The sequence below is a fragment of the Camponotus floridanus genome, unplaced genomic scaffold, assembly GCF_003227725.1.
Source record: "Camponotus floridanus strain SB8 unplaced genomic scaffold, Cflo_v7.5 scaffold2, whole genome shotgun sequence".
Classification (NCBI taxonomy): domain Eukaryota; kingdom Metazoa; phylum Arthropoda; class Insecta; order Hymenoptera; family Formicidae; genus Camponotus; species Camponotus floridanus.
The window spans coordinates 5,993,562-6,008,350 of NW_020229325.1; the positions used below are offsets into that span (position 1 = coordinate 5,993,562).

General features: G+C 32.9%; 1 protein-coding gene across 2 annotated transcripts in view; it reads right to left on the reverse strand.

Annotated features, from left to right (window-relative positions):
• Window positions 1–14,789, reverse strand: part of LOC105256402 (homeobox protein TGIF2LX) — a 41,331-nt gene that overhangs the window by 24,202 nt on the left and 2,340 nt on the right. The window lies entirely within an intron of this gene.

Here is a 14,789-nt window from a genome sequence, read left to right on the forward strand (position 1 = left end):
ACCAAGTATTTTAAAGAAATAGTTTTTAAAGTAAAAATTTAACAGTAATAATAGTATTTAATATTTAACATTAATAATAGTAATAATTAATAATAAATTTCGAGAAACACGTGGTGAAAAGCAACGTAAAAATGGTACGCATTGGGAAATGGTACGGAAATGATAGAGCCAGATTTAAGGAGAGAGTAACAGGGATTTAAGTCCAGGGGTACCTCCACAAGAGGAGGGCCTCTACAACACAAATTTTTGGGTAAAATTTCCTATCGAATGGTATACAATTACAAGATCTATGTATATTGCTTGACCTTGTTATTTCACAATAAATTATTTAAACAACGTGAAAATTTCTATTTGATTTTGATTTAAAAATGATTAGAGGTCTCCATCTCTTCGTTGGCCCAGGGCCTCCACACCTTTAAATCCGGAATAAGAGTGACAGCAGATGCTGCTATTCTTTTTAGCAGTGTAGTGCTGTTTAGTGCAAGAATTCACTACTTGCTTTAGGTGAGATGGTGTAGCGGTGCAGTTCAATATGATGATGTATTTAAACAAACAGCAGTTTAACTTCATTTAATAACACATTAATTGCGAAAAAAAGACATATAATACGTCACGTAAATAAATAATATTAATAATTTATTATAATAATATTAAAAAAGATATTAATATAAAGAATATAAATAAAAACAATGATTAATTAAGAGAAACATTTAAAAAAATTTTTTTAAAATTTAAAATAAATTTTTAATTGTAATTAATAAACTTAAAGTTAGTACTAAATCGTTCTTTTTATTCCTCATTGCACTGATAGATTCTTTTTTTATGAATTCGCTCCACTGTGAAGAAGAAGAGGGAAGGGGCGATTTAGTATTCGTTAGATCGAATCGTTCCTTTGGAGGATCCTCACATCGCTCTCCTTGGAGTGTATCGAGCCTCCGGAGGATCCGGGAAAGAGCCAATGGACGGCACATTAACTCTCTCTCCGATAGGGAGAGATGAGCCATTGTTTCGGTATCCATGTCGCCAGGTATCATTGTTGGTAAAGAAATCCATCCGTTAAATACTCAGACGATCGAGCGAACGCAACCGAAAATAGAAGCGTAGATCACGACTGTATGAGAGACGAGAAAAATACGAGAAAATCGCGAAATATGTCGCGGATTAGTCGCGGAAAAGCTATGTAAAGATTAACCGCGACAAAACTAATATTAAGTTAGTATTATGACTATGTATGATTAATGATACTGATTTCTTTCTTGTGACAGTTTGTCCAAATATACTTTCTATCTGATAATAGCTTGTTAATCGATTTGTGGAAGACATTAATGTCAAAATACAATATTTTACATCGAGTTTCTTCGTAAAATAAAAATAAAGTGCATTATTAGAAAACTGCATTATCGAAATTGGCGTTTGAAATGCTATTTTTTGCATCTATAATTTGTACGAAAAAAATGCGGTGTATGTAATACATAAAAGCGCTGTTATTTTCTCTCCCAAATGACTTAAATCTCTTTTAAGACGAAAGTAAACGATGAAAGAAGAAGAGGACGAGACAATTAACACAAGTGTCAAAAAACTTAACACAAGTGTCAAAAATGTCCTACACGATGAAGTAAAATGTGCCAGTTGAACGAACGATATGTCTTATCTCCGGCGTCAACTTAGCAGAGAGATAACTTTGGCTTCCAAGACTCGCATCCCGCAACTGACAGATTACGCGACGATTACATGATTCCTTTTCGTATCAACCGGTCGATTTTGTTGCGCGATAGTCGCGCGTTCGCAAAACATACGATGTCATCTCGCGCGACATCGAAATTATAAACAAATCGCGATTTTAATTTTTCGATTACGATTCAAAGTCTCTCATCCTCGTGCTATTTGCGTTTTGTTACATATTTGAAATATTTTCGAAAATATAAAGAGAGAAATATATAATTCTTGTAATTAAAATATTCTCAATTAAAATATCCTTAATTATTCCGGCCGCTTCAAACTGTAGCTCAAAATGGATTTTCCTCTTCTTCTAATCGTAAAAAATGAAGATAACGATTTATTCCATCTCCATTTGTTCTACATCCATTAATTTTAAAATTATTCTTATCCTAATTCTGTTTTAGAAATTTTCGAGAAATTATTATTTATATAGACTTGAGAAAAATTATTATGTTATTTTTTTTAATACGGGTGTGCTAACACTAATGATCGATGATACGAGATTATGAAAAATTTGTCAATCATCATACGCGACACGCGACTTTTATAAAATCATCAACATGAAAAATTGAAAATAAATCATTTCTTATGAGACTTAGATTTTTGCGCGCTAAAATTACAAGATGATATCGCGACGCGATGTAGCATCGTGTTATTGCATATATTTTCGAAAATGCGCAATAATTAATTTCGACCATCATATCCTGTCGTAATTAATTCAATCGTCGATTATTTAAATCATAAATCTTTTGACAAAAACGATTTCTTGTCCGATAGCCTTCTCGAAATACAGTAGAAATACATCGCCTTTATCTTATCGATAATGTGCTTGTACCACATATTTTTATTTCTGTATGTAAGCGTTATATTTCAATGACATGGAATGACGCTACTTGAAAATTATCCTTCGATTATGTAAAGATAGATTATCATAATTATAGTATAAGTGAAATGTCAATATGCTTAAAAACCGAAATTTACTTTTTTGAATTCCTCAACGATTAATCAGAACAAATTAACGTTAATGATGGGAAATGAGATCGTACGTTTATTACAAAAGGATTAAGAGAAATATCAAACTTTCTCTTATTCTTTAACCAGTTTTCATTAAAGTTTGCTTTAAAAATATTTATCTGTAATTTAATTCCCTGATAATATGCATAATTCATTAGCATTTCAAAGAAACATCTTTTCCAGCTTTTAATAAATGTATTATTTATATTTAATATATTTAATATATATTTAATATATATTTAATAATATTATATTTAATATATTTAATATATGTATTATTTATATTTAAAATATATTATTTATATTTAATAAATATATAATATTCCATGATTTAGCCCCATGACAAGGTAAATTTATTTATCAGGATATCTACATACATTCAAGGCTTGTAAAAAAATTCCTTGAAAATTTTCTGATCTTGCAAGTATTTTTGTTCAAAATTCCAGGTGAAAAAAATTATTTAAATTTTTTCGATGCAACGTTTAATAAGTTTTAAAAATAAGATTTCTTATTATATGAGTTTTCCCTCAGATGAGGAAAACATAATGTCACTTAAGTGTTATATTTACAAGTACATTGATAAAAAAATATTTGTCTAAAATGTTGTATAAATTTTTCACTTGCATAATATTTTAATTTTTTGAATTACTAAAAGTGATGATAAAAAATATTCAATAATTTGTTAAAACATTTAATATATGTATAAACAGAGATATATGTATTTATAATCTTATAATTTATATTTTAAATATGCATAACTCATAATTTGACTTATTGCGTTTAAAATAATTAAAAAGAGAATTTTTTTAAAAATTCTGTAAGTTCCAATAAAATTTCATCAGAGTTCCCTGATTTCTTCAGATATGAAAAATGATCTCTGAGAATTTCAGATTTTCAATATTTTTCCAAAATAGTAAACATTTTATTTATAGACTCCAAGAAGAGAATTCACATATTAAATTTGTCATAAATTTGCCATCATATTAAAATTACGAGACATGGTTGTATATGACATAATAAATTCATTCTTTTGTATTAAGTAGAGATATTCACGCGATATGTAAACAAAAAATATAAATATGCAATAATAATATACAGCCACAGAAACTAATACGAGACGCAGTGTGTCTGTGCACAGGTTGACTTTATCGCTCGGATTCCTCTTCGGAGAGCGCACAGCGCGCGCTCGAAGAAAAAGACGCGAGGTATATAAACTAGATCATTAAATAAACCGTTCACGCGTGAGTTGCCATTAGCGCGTGCCCTCTAAACACCTTGCGCAAATCCGCGCGAGAGCTCGTTTAATGATTTGAGCAAATTGTGGAACGGCCGGTGAAGAGATCCGTGCTTCTCGTTAGCTCGTCGCCGCTAACGCATAGAAGACCATTCGCGTTCTCCTCGCCTTCCCCGCGATCCTCGTCCATCCGGCCGCTCCAATTGCGCGCCTAAATGACGACTACTAATTGCAATACCAACTCTGGACAACCGGTGTCCTAGACACCGTGAAATTTCGATTTAAAAAGTCACCAAAAGTCCACAATTTCGTTATCTCGAGCGATGCGCCTTGTTGACAATCTTTTGTTAGAAGAGAGAATTTTGATGAAAGCCGTATTAGATAAATTTTCTCCCTCTTTCCTTATTTTTCCCTTTCTTAATTTGTATGAAATAAAAGTACATTTAATCCGTATATTTAATAAAAGTACATTTAAAAATGATAAGATAAGATAAAGAAAAGTACATTTGATAAATTAGATACAAGTAAATTTTTAAAGATTTTGATTTAAAAACTTAAATGTTTAATTTAAAGAATTAATATGAAATATACACAGATTTGACGATTTTGACAATTTTGAAAAATCTCGAAAGGAAGAATGATCAAACAGATCATAATTCTCCTATTCTTATGGCCAGCACTTATTTGGCCAGCAAGCGACCTTTTCAAGGATCCTCCATAGCAACGTCGCTCTGTTGCCATGGAGTCGCACATCACTGTGTTAAGAAACAGCACTAGGTATGGGACAATTCAATGCTCAGGATAGCTCAGTGGTGTAGAGCAGTTGCCTGGAAAACGAAAGACTCGGGTTCGATTCCCGAGACACTTGCACCTCACATATTTTTCTGGTCTGCGAATATTGTTTTCTGGCAATTATTCGTTGGACTGAAAAATATGTAAATGCTCTCTCCACATGATATGCATTGATGCCGTTGCCGGATTCTGTCGCTTGTTGATCAAACGTATAGTAACGTCCGACCTCGTCCCCCATCCCTATCCTTTCTGGAAGAAAATGGACTAATGCATGATTAATGATTGTGACTAATCATAAATCAAGTAAAAGAATAAAGGCTATTATACAAAGCGCAGATGGTAAAGCGAGACAGAAAATTTCTTAAAAATAATTCTTTACAGATTCAATAAATTCATATAAACGTTTCAGTCCCTTTCGGACCTAAACTAATCATAAAGATTACCAGATACCATGGACTATTGAAAACAAGATTATTTAATGCTTTCAAAACTAACGACTTTCCTACAAAATCATAAAGAGGATTAAAAGATCGAATTACCTGCTCTTATTTATACATTAAAAAATACAAGAAATTTAAAAATACAGAAAATTAAAAATATTTAATATACAATGATTCCGAATAAATTACACTAGAAATGAAAAATGTCATTTTTTATAAGATGATAAAATAGAAATACTAATGATTGAATAAAAAAATAGTAGCAAGAAATGTAAAAAAAATGTAAAATTTATGATAATTAGAAGAAGAGTAGAATAAAAGATAGAATCCGACTTACGAATATTTCCAATTCCTATGATGGCGATATATGCTAAATTAAATTATAGATATCTAATTAATATTGAAATATAAAATTGAGAAAGATTAAGAAGACTTCAGAATTGATAAAGCATCGATGCCATTTGACATTCAAGTACGCGATCATAAATAAAACTTTTATTTTATTTAAATATAGCAATTATTAATACTATACTAAATTAATACTTTAATAAATAATGTCAACAAGCGCATGTTTAAAATGCTTCAAAATGCTATTTTCCAATAAACTCTGTGACTATTGTACGAAAAGAAAGACCGAGAAAAAAAAGAGATATTCAGGGTTGGCCTACCTGCAGCTTTAGTTTGTATAGAATTCTTATTTGTTCATCTTCTAGAATATTATAGACTGCAGTTATTCGCTTCAGTCATTCGTTTTTTTATTATGCACTGTCATTGCAATTTAATATTATCCGCAAATCTTAAATAGTTTTTAAACATTAGAGGACAGGAATTATTAGACTAGTATTAATATATAATTATTGAATAGTGCAAAAGCACTCTGAAATATTTCGACAGGATATTTCAAAGTTGGAGACTATTTTCGCGTTATTAACCTGGAATTAATCTAAACGACCGTGCATGCCGCACATTTAAATTCCACGCGACTTATTAAGGGATAAACGACGGCCGCGGTGAGATTACAGAGTGCGGCTGAGCATATTTGTGGTCGCGAGAAGAGAAAAATGAGCGGCAACTTTTTGTATCGGGTGGTAGGATATCGGTATAACACGATGATGTGACAGACCAGGTCCCTCTTACGCCAGTCCAATGACCGAAACATGTCAAGGAAACTATCCGAACGTCGGTGCGCGTAATAAAAGTGTGTATAACGGTAACGCTCTCGGGAAATAAATTGCGCGGGACAAGGAACACAGACGTGGGATGACGTAAACCAGGGAAGGGGGAGGGAGAAAAGGCACGCGATTAATTCACGAAAATTGTCTCATCTTTCTTCTTATGCGCGCTCAATTTTAGAGATCTAATATTTCTCTCTCTCTCTCTCTCTCTCTCTCTCTCTCTCTCTCTCTCTCTCTCTCTCTCTCTCTCATTCTATCTATTTATCTATTTCTATCTCTCTCTTTCTATCTGTCGCCGAGGAGATCTTCGCTGTCAAATTGCCAGGAGCTGCCAATTTTCGACGCCTGGCAATCTATTTATAAATGTCGTTCAGACAAACACACCGCTACTCGAAACGTTACTTGGCAAACGTCGATTATCATCGGCGCGAACAATGTAACGCAATATCGCATTAAGGTGAAATTTTGCAATCTAGCCACTCTGTGGAGGATTTGCCAGCGCGGCGCCTATTATCTTGGGGAAGGGGAGGGGGGAAGGGAGAGGCCGAAATTTATCGCACACGGTAGTTAGCATTTGTTCACGGCAAATAAACGTGCTGTTGCAATGCTACTCTTACAGATAACGGTGAAATTAATAGTTTGTCTTGGCAAACTTGTTAATTTGCGAATTCTACTTTCAATAATCGACCGAGATCAGTGATATAAAAATTTCGACGTAGCGTGTTTGCCGATATATCGATTTTATAAATTGTATAAATTTTATTTTTCATCGAGAGAGATGATTGCGTTTGGAAAAAAGACTCTGGCCTCTTCAATTATAAATTAATAAATCGCGAAATATTTTGCACCTTTCTCTGGACACCCTCTTTGGGCTGGACATAACGGATATTTATATACTTTATATCAAAGACCCCAGAGCTTTGATGAGAAAAAATACGTAGGTACGACGATAAGGAGGAAAAATAAATATGTATACATCGCGTCACAGATAACCCAGACGACCCCCTCAACGTCGACAAGCAAGAGGTCTTTATAATATTTCGTGAGGAGAGAAACGACTGAGAGGATGTGTCATCCATGATAATCAAAACTCGATGTTGTTCGAATATTTTCGAATACCGTCGCGCGTTTTCGCCTCATAATTATCGAAAAATACCATCTTTATTACTAATACCTGTCTACTTTCGGATAACTAAGAGAAAATTCTCGCGAAGAGGAGGACGAGAAATCGCGAATATCTCTCGCGACGCCGGTAAATTCCGGGATCTAAATTTAATGACGTACAACATACACATACGTACGGAAAAAGAAAGAGAGAGAGAGAAAAGGAGACAGAGGAGTGGGAGGAATCGGAGCGCAAGCGCGAGATGTAAACGTCGGGCCAGAATACGCGCTCTCGGTGTCTCATAATAAGTGTTCCACATGACGAAGCCGGAAAGGACCCTCGCTCTCTAGTGTCGCGACGCGACTGAGTGCCGGTATTTTTAATATCGTTCTCCTATGTTTAGACCGACGAATGGAACGTCAGTCGTCGTCATCGTCGTCGCGCTAACGATGGCGGGACGGGAAACGTCAGGTGTCAGTTATCACCGGCTCGCATGCGAGTCAAACGTCCCGATTTCGGGGGACGCGCTCCCCCATCTCGCCCTCTTTTTTACAATCGTTACAATCATTTTCACGATTGTTTCCGCCTTTCTTCTTTTTTCTCTTCTTCTCGCAAGCACTTCCGCTGAGGAAGCGAGGAAGGGACGGACAATCGCGCGTTCTCGCTCGGCTTCGGAGAGCCTTCTGTCACGCGAAGAAATGTCAGGACATTCCTCGTAGGTCAGCGAGCAGAACGATTTTAGCTACGGCCTTTAAGCCAGTTGGACACCTCGGGGATGCGTCCAGCAGAACTTGCCGCTCGTGCGAAGTCGCTCTGATTGTAATGATCTATCATCAGCAATCGTAAAGAGACACTCGCACGATGCTGTCAAGAGCCTACACGCTCGTAAATGAAAATATCGCGGATTGATTATTAAATATCTCGAGAATTAAGCTACGGTTTCAAGTTTCTGACATATCATATTCAAAATAAATGATACATGATACCTCTTTTTTCAAAATAAACGATACATGATACCTCTTTTTTCATTTAATGCAGTAAAAGAAATTCTTTAAGAATCAAATGCATCAATCTTTTCTCCTCTTTTCTATATCGCTCTTTAATTTTATTATTTGATTGTTTTCCCGGAAGCTAGAAAAAAAACACTTTATTGCAATCTCCTGTAATTCCACATTTTATATAGTATTAATAATTAAATATAATAACTCTACAGTTTTTATTTATATTAGCATTTTAAATAATTATAAATAATTAAATATAAATAATTATAAATATAAATATAAATTAATATAAAAATTATTATTATAAAAATTAAATATAAGTAATGTAATAATTAAATAATTATTAATAATTAAATATATAAATAATTAAATGTCTTACATAATTAAAAAATTAGTCTACAAACTATTAATTCTCATTAAAATTAAAATCAGGAATTTTAATTAAATCAAGAGAAAGAGAAAGCTCCTGTTGAATTGAACAAGATATTATCAGATAAATCAGATACAGAAGTGTTATCGGGATGTTTAGCATTGAGCAGCGAGAGCGCAATTCGCATCGCATATTGAAATGGATTAACTCAGTTATCGATTCGATACGATTAGATACGTACGACGAGAACACAAGTGCGAGTATAAATCTCGTTAATCGATCGACTATGCGGAAGGGAAATCTATCTTAATAAATTCTAGACCGGTTGTACGTGCCAAGACTCGCAGTTGTGCGTGTAACCCAACATGTGTATATAAATCGCGTTCTGGAATCTCTCATTGAAATGCGCATTGAAAGTGTGATTTGAAAAAAAAAGCAGAAACGACATTCCGACAAATTTTTCGGTGATTATCCTGTGTTCTCTTTTTCGTTTAAATATCTTTGATTTTTCTACAAATGTTGAAGACAGCGAAAATAAAAATTTCAAAAAATGCATTAGCATTTTTAAATATTTTACAAATATTTTACATTATTAGAATCTTTTGAAAAGAGAATAGAATATAAACTTGTCACATTGTTAAGAAATTTTTTTATTTATATTAGCATTTTAAATAATTATAAATAATTAAATCAAATAAATTACAAGAGGCTAAGGACGTCGCTTGATTCTTAGTCTCTTGTCATTTATTTGATTAATATCTTGTGACCCCCTTTTTAATTTTATATTGTATTTAAATAATTAAATGTTTTACATAATTAAAAAAATTATCTCCTGCAAACTATTAATATTCATTAGAATTAAAATTAGGAATATTAATCAGATCAAGAGAAATGGAAAGCTTCTGTTGAATACATTTTTTTATTTATATTAGCATTTTTTAAATAATTATATATAAATAGTTGCAAGAATTGAAATCGTTGCAAGAATTTTGACGATGCAAATTAGCTGTTATACAAAATAACAACTTCAAACTAGTTTCAAGATATTGAGCGTAAAATCGAGTCAGAGAAACATTTAACATGCGCAATTACACAGATAAGCAATGATTTTCAAGCAGAATTTCACAATTATTAAATCTATGTATAGCGATTTAGATAAATGCGATAACAGCTCCGACGGTCTCCGACGATACTATCTGCAAGTAGCGATCAGTGAGATCGAGGAGAGATCAGGGAGGGGTGAGGAAATATAGCAGGGGATAATAGAGTCGAGCTACCGATTGCCGATGATCGGATAACCATCGTAGCGCGATTTGCAGTCGTCGCTGAGACATTAACCGCGCTCGTTTTATCACTGACAAGAGCAAGTTACGCGATCGTCTTCGGGCCTCGCCTTCTGATAAGCGGCAGTGAAGTAACTCGTGTAATGTAACTTCATGGACACGTCTCTCGGTAGAAATGTTCACACCTGGACGTGAAAGATCAATCGCCCGTCGCACAAATAAAGAATCGCTGCTTCATTTTTTTTCCAGCCGTCCAAAATTCATCATAATAAATTTGTAAATATAACTAACATTAATTTTCTAAAATAAATAATTACGTCATATTCTCTTCAAAAAATTAACATAAAACCATCGCTAAAATATTCAATATTAAATCCCAATATTAATTCTAATTCACTCTCAATAAAATCCATAGGTCTTCGATTCATTCAGCTAAAACTCTTAAAACAATTCTGATTCATTCTCAATAAAATGCATATAACTTCGGTTTAATTCATCATAATTCATCATAATAAATTTGTAAATATAACTAACATTAATATTCTAAAATATAAATAATTACGTCATATTCTCTTTAAAAAATTAATGTAAAATCATCAATATCTAAAATATTCAATATTAAATCCCGATATTAATTCTGATTCACCCTCAATAAAATCCATAGATCTTTGATTTAATTCATCATAATTCATCATAATAAATTTGTAAATATAACTAACATTAATATTCTAAAATAAATAATTATGCCATATTCTCTTGAAAAAATTAATATAAAACCATCCTTAAAATATTCAATATTAAATCCCGATATTAATTCTGATTCACCCTCAATAAAATCCATAGGTCTTCGATTAATTCAGCTAAAACTCTTTCAAAAATTATAAACCAAGGATAAATAAATAATATATCATATATAATTCTGAAAAAAATTATTCGACAAAAAGAGTTGAATTAATTTTTTTAAATTGTATTGTCGCTGAGGTCATCTTCGACCTCGAGTCTAGAAAAGTTCGAGGCAGTATCTATGAACTGAAGAAACGCGATTCTAATCGTCAAGAAGTACTTTTCGAAACGCCTTCCTGTGACTATAAAGAGGTCGGGCCGAACACCCGGGTATAAATAGAGGAAATGCAAGATTTCAGGGGTCAGCGGAATAGTCGCCTCTTTCTCGTTGGCGATCTGCCTGTTTAATATATCCATTATAATGTGGATACATATATCAGAGGGGAGGAAAAGTGAAATAAAAAAGGGAAGAGAAGGAGAAAAGGATAGCGCGATTTTTGCAACTTTCGTCGATATCATTTCCCACGCATCTTTATCGCACTTTGTTATATAAACCACCACACCACGTTTTATGCTCCTTCGTGTGTACATTGGTAGAAATATCTTGTCGTGAGGGCAATTCGGAGGAACTTGTGGACGAAGGTGACAGTTGCTATGTACGCAAGAAAGCGGTTATCGCACTTTAAATCAAGTCTTTTCAGTCTCATGTCTAAATATATACCTTCGAATAAACAACTAATATATATACTAATATGTATACACAAAGTATATTTAAGTAAACAAATATTATATAAGAGCAATATAATTATATAAATATTATATAAATATTATATATAAATTATTATTATAAATATTATATAAATATTATATAAATATTTTATAAATAAATATTATATATTATATTATACGATATAAATAAATATATGTAACTGATTAAATAAATCAATCGCATATCATATCATATGGAAAGAAAACATGTCAGCATCTTTACTATCATCTGTAAAATTAAAAAGAAAGAAACTGCTTGATTAAAATTTTTTTATAAATATTTCCGAGATAAGTAAAAAAATTCGAGCATGTAAACCAGCGCTTCGTTTCTGTCGACAAGATTTGACAGTCGCTCTAGATGCTGTCTTCTTTTTGTAGAACTGCAGTGCATGTTAAGATGAATAATTTTATAGAGTTTTATACGTAAATCTTTAACATACTTCCATCGACTTATCCTCGACTCATATATCATTATGCATTTCCGTATGTGAACGACGGTGACTTTTAATGACCCGATGACAATAGTTGTCACGGTTGTTCCGTTCATTGAGAAACTGCTCATTACTGGTCGAGCCTGTGTGTGACATGATGACGATAAGAGGCCTAATGTATTAATACATTACAGCGGGACTGACATAAAGCGGGTCTAAATATTACAAAAAATTTCGATCACTTCCAAACTTCCTCGTACAATAAACATTTATCCATCGACTGTACGGGATATTATAATAAAATATTGTAATAAAAATATTATAATAAAAATTATAGTATAATTTCTGTCATCGGATATCACATACTAGTATTTTAGATACGAAATATCACGATATTTCTATCCAACAATGTTACACAAGTGTATTATATTTGATAAGAGTATTGAAATTACTTAAATATTTTAATGCACAAACAAATACATAATTAATAAATAAAACAAAATACGCATAATTAAACTTTTATAATAATAAATGTCTTAACATCGTTATATTCCTGCTTTACAATAAATGTAAAAGAGGATGTAATTTATGCAAAATTCGCAAAAAATATTTTCCTTGTGCGATATATATTGTATTACATTTGCTCGGTCATTATATAAGAAATAATATAAAATATTCACATTGCTTATTGTATCTTTAATTCCAAATTGACTAAATTCTAATTAATTCCAATTAATAAAATAATAAAAAATTATTAAAAAAATATGAATTTCGAAGTTATAAATTCGCAGAAATTTTCAATAACACCAGATATATAAATAATATATAAGATATATAAATAATAATTGATAAAAATTATACGCATACGCCTATTTACGTTTGTGTCATTGTATATTTCATTCTAAAAACCTTTGGACGTGTATTTTTCCCCATTATCGCTTTTATCTCGTGACTGGGGGATGAAATTTATAAACTCGTCTTAGAGATCGTCTGTCACGCCGCCGTTGCGCGCGGCGTAGACTCCTCGAGGACGCGAGATACGGAACGGAGCGGTGGCCGAGAAGTGCGGCCTCATCGTAAAACGTTACGTAACACCGATAGCGCCACTCGCGCCCCGCGCTCCTGACAGCTCGGAGTAGCCGCCGCGTCTTATCGCGTCGCCGCGTCGCGCCGAGAGGATACGTGCGTCGTCGTCGCTCAAGGTCCGCGACACTCGGGATATCTTCGCGGCGGCGAAGATCCATGGGTGATGATTCGGCGAGATATCGGCAAGTGAAAAATTGACGGGCAGCGAAATCGTGAAGGGCGGACGAGGGCGGACGAGGTCGGGGCGCGAGAGCCAGATAAAGTCCGATTTCCTCTTTTTCCTTTTTTTTTTTTTCCTTTTCTCCCTCCCGATAACAATTATTATTGCGCTGCTCGCGACTCTTACGCAACTCCTCCGCCGCCTTCCTCTCTCGGCAGTAGCATTCGTGCTACTGGCCAATGACCAGGGCTAGATAACGTGCATACGTGCGACCCACTTACGGACTTGCTAATCTTGGACTATAACTCGAACTAGATTCCTCCGAGTTACTACGACCTCCTCCTGCTGCTCCTTCTCCTCCTCTATTTTCCTTTCCTCCCCTTCTTTTACGATAATTTTACACCGCAAAAATCTTATCGCGCGCGCGCTTATTTCTTCGATTTCAGCAATTTTTTTTTAATCTCGGAAAAAGAAGAGAGAGAAAGAAGAGAGAGAGAGAGATGACATTTCGAAAGGATAAATAAAAATAATCTGTGAACTTTTCTCCATAAAATACTTTTAATTATATAAAATTATATAAAATTATTTTAATTATAATATTTCAGATGAACTTGCGAAATATCTCGAAAAGGCAGTGTTTTAACATTTGGAAATCTTTTTTTTTAATTATATAATTTTTATAATTATATTTAATTGAAAAATTTTTTATTTTTTTAAATATATTCTCTAAATTTTTTATTACTTTTAACTTATTATTATTCTCAATCTTATCTACTTTTTTATCATATGATTTTTTATAGAAATTAATAATTTTATATTCATTTGTCTAATATGTTTAAAAATTTTTAAACATGCTGATATATTTCGGTAAGCAACGTAGATGTTTTGTAAAAATTATGCTATGCGACTGACTGAACATTTTTTGGAAAACTTAACAGTAGCTTCTAAATAAATCTAGTGGAAAGAAGATAATCATATGATGTAAGGATAATCAAGGATGATATATTTATTCTCTTTCTTTCTCTCTCTCTCTCCCTCTCTCCTTCTCTTCGTGTGTGAGACCTAAATATACATACTTATCTCATGTTAAATACGATATATAAAGAGGTGCGGCTAGATTTATCGCGTTATGATATCGAAACTTGTAATTTCTGGAAGATACTCTTCCGGCTTTGTATGTTAACGTAATGGAAGCTAAATAAATCCAATAGAAATGGAAAGATGCTTGGCTTCCGACGTGAATAGAATCAGATAGAGGCAAACATGAAATGAATACGTAAACGACCCAATTGCATTATAATGATAATTTATATCGCGATGATCATCATCGTCCGTGCCTTCTTTCAGAAGACAAAGCTGTTTTTTCTTCCGCATTAATATTTAATTAGAGGTAATTCTTTGAAAAATATACTATAATTCTTTGATAAT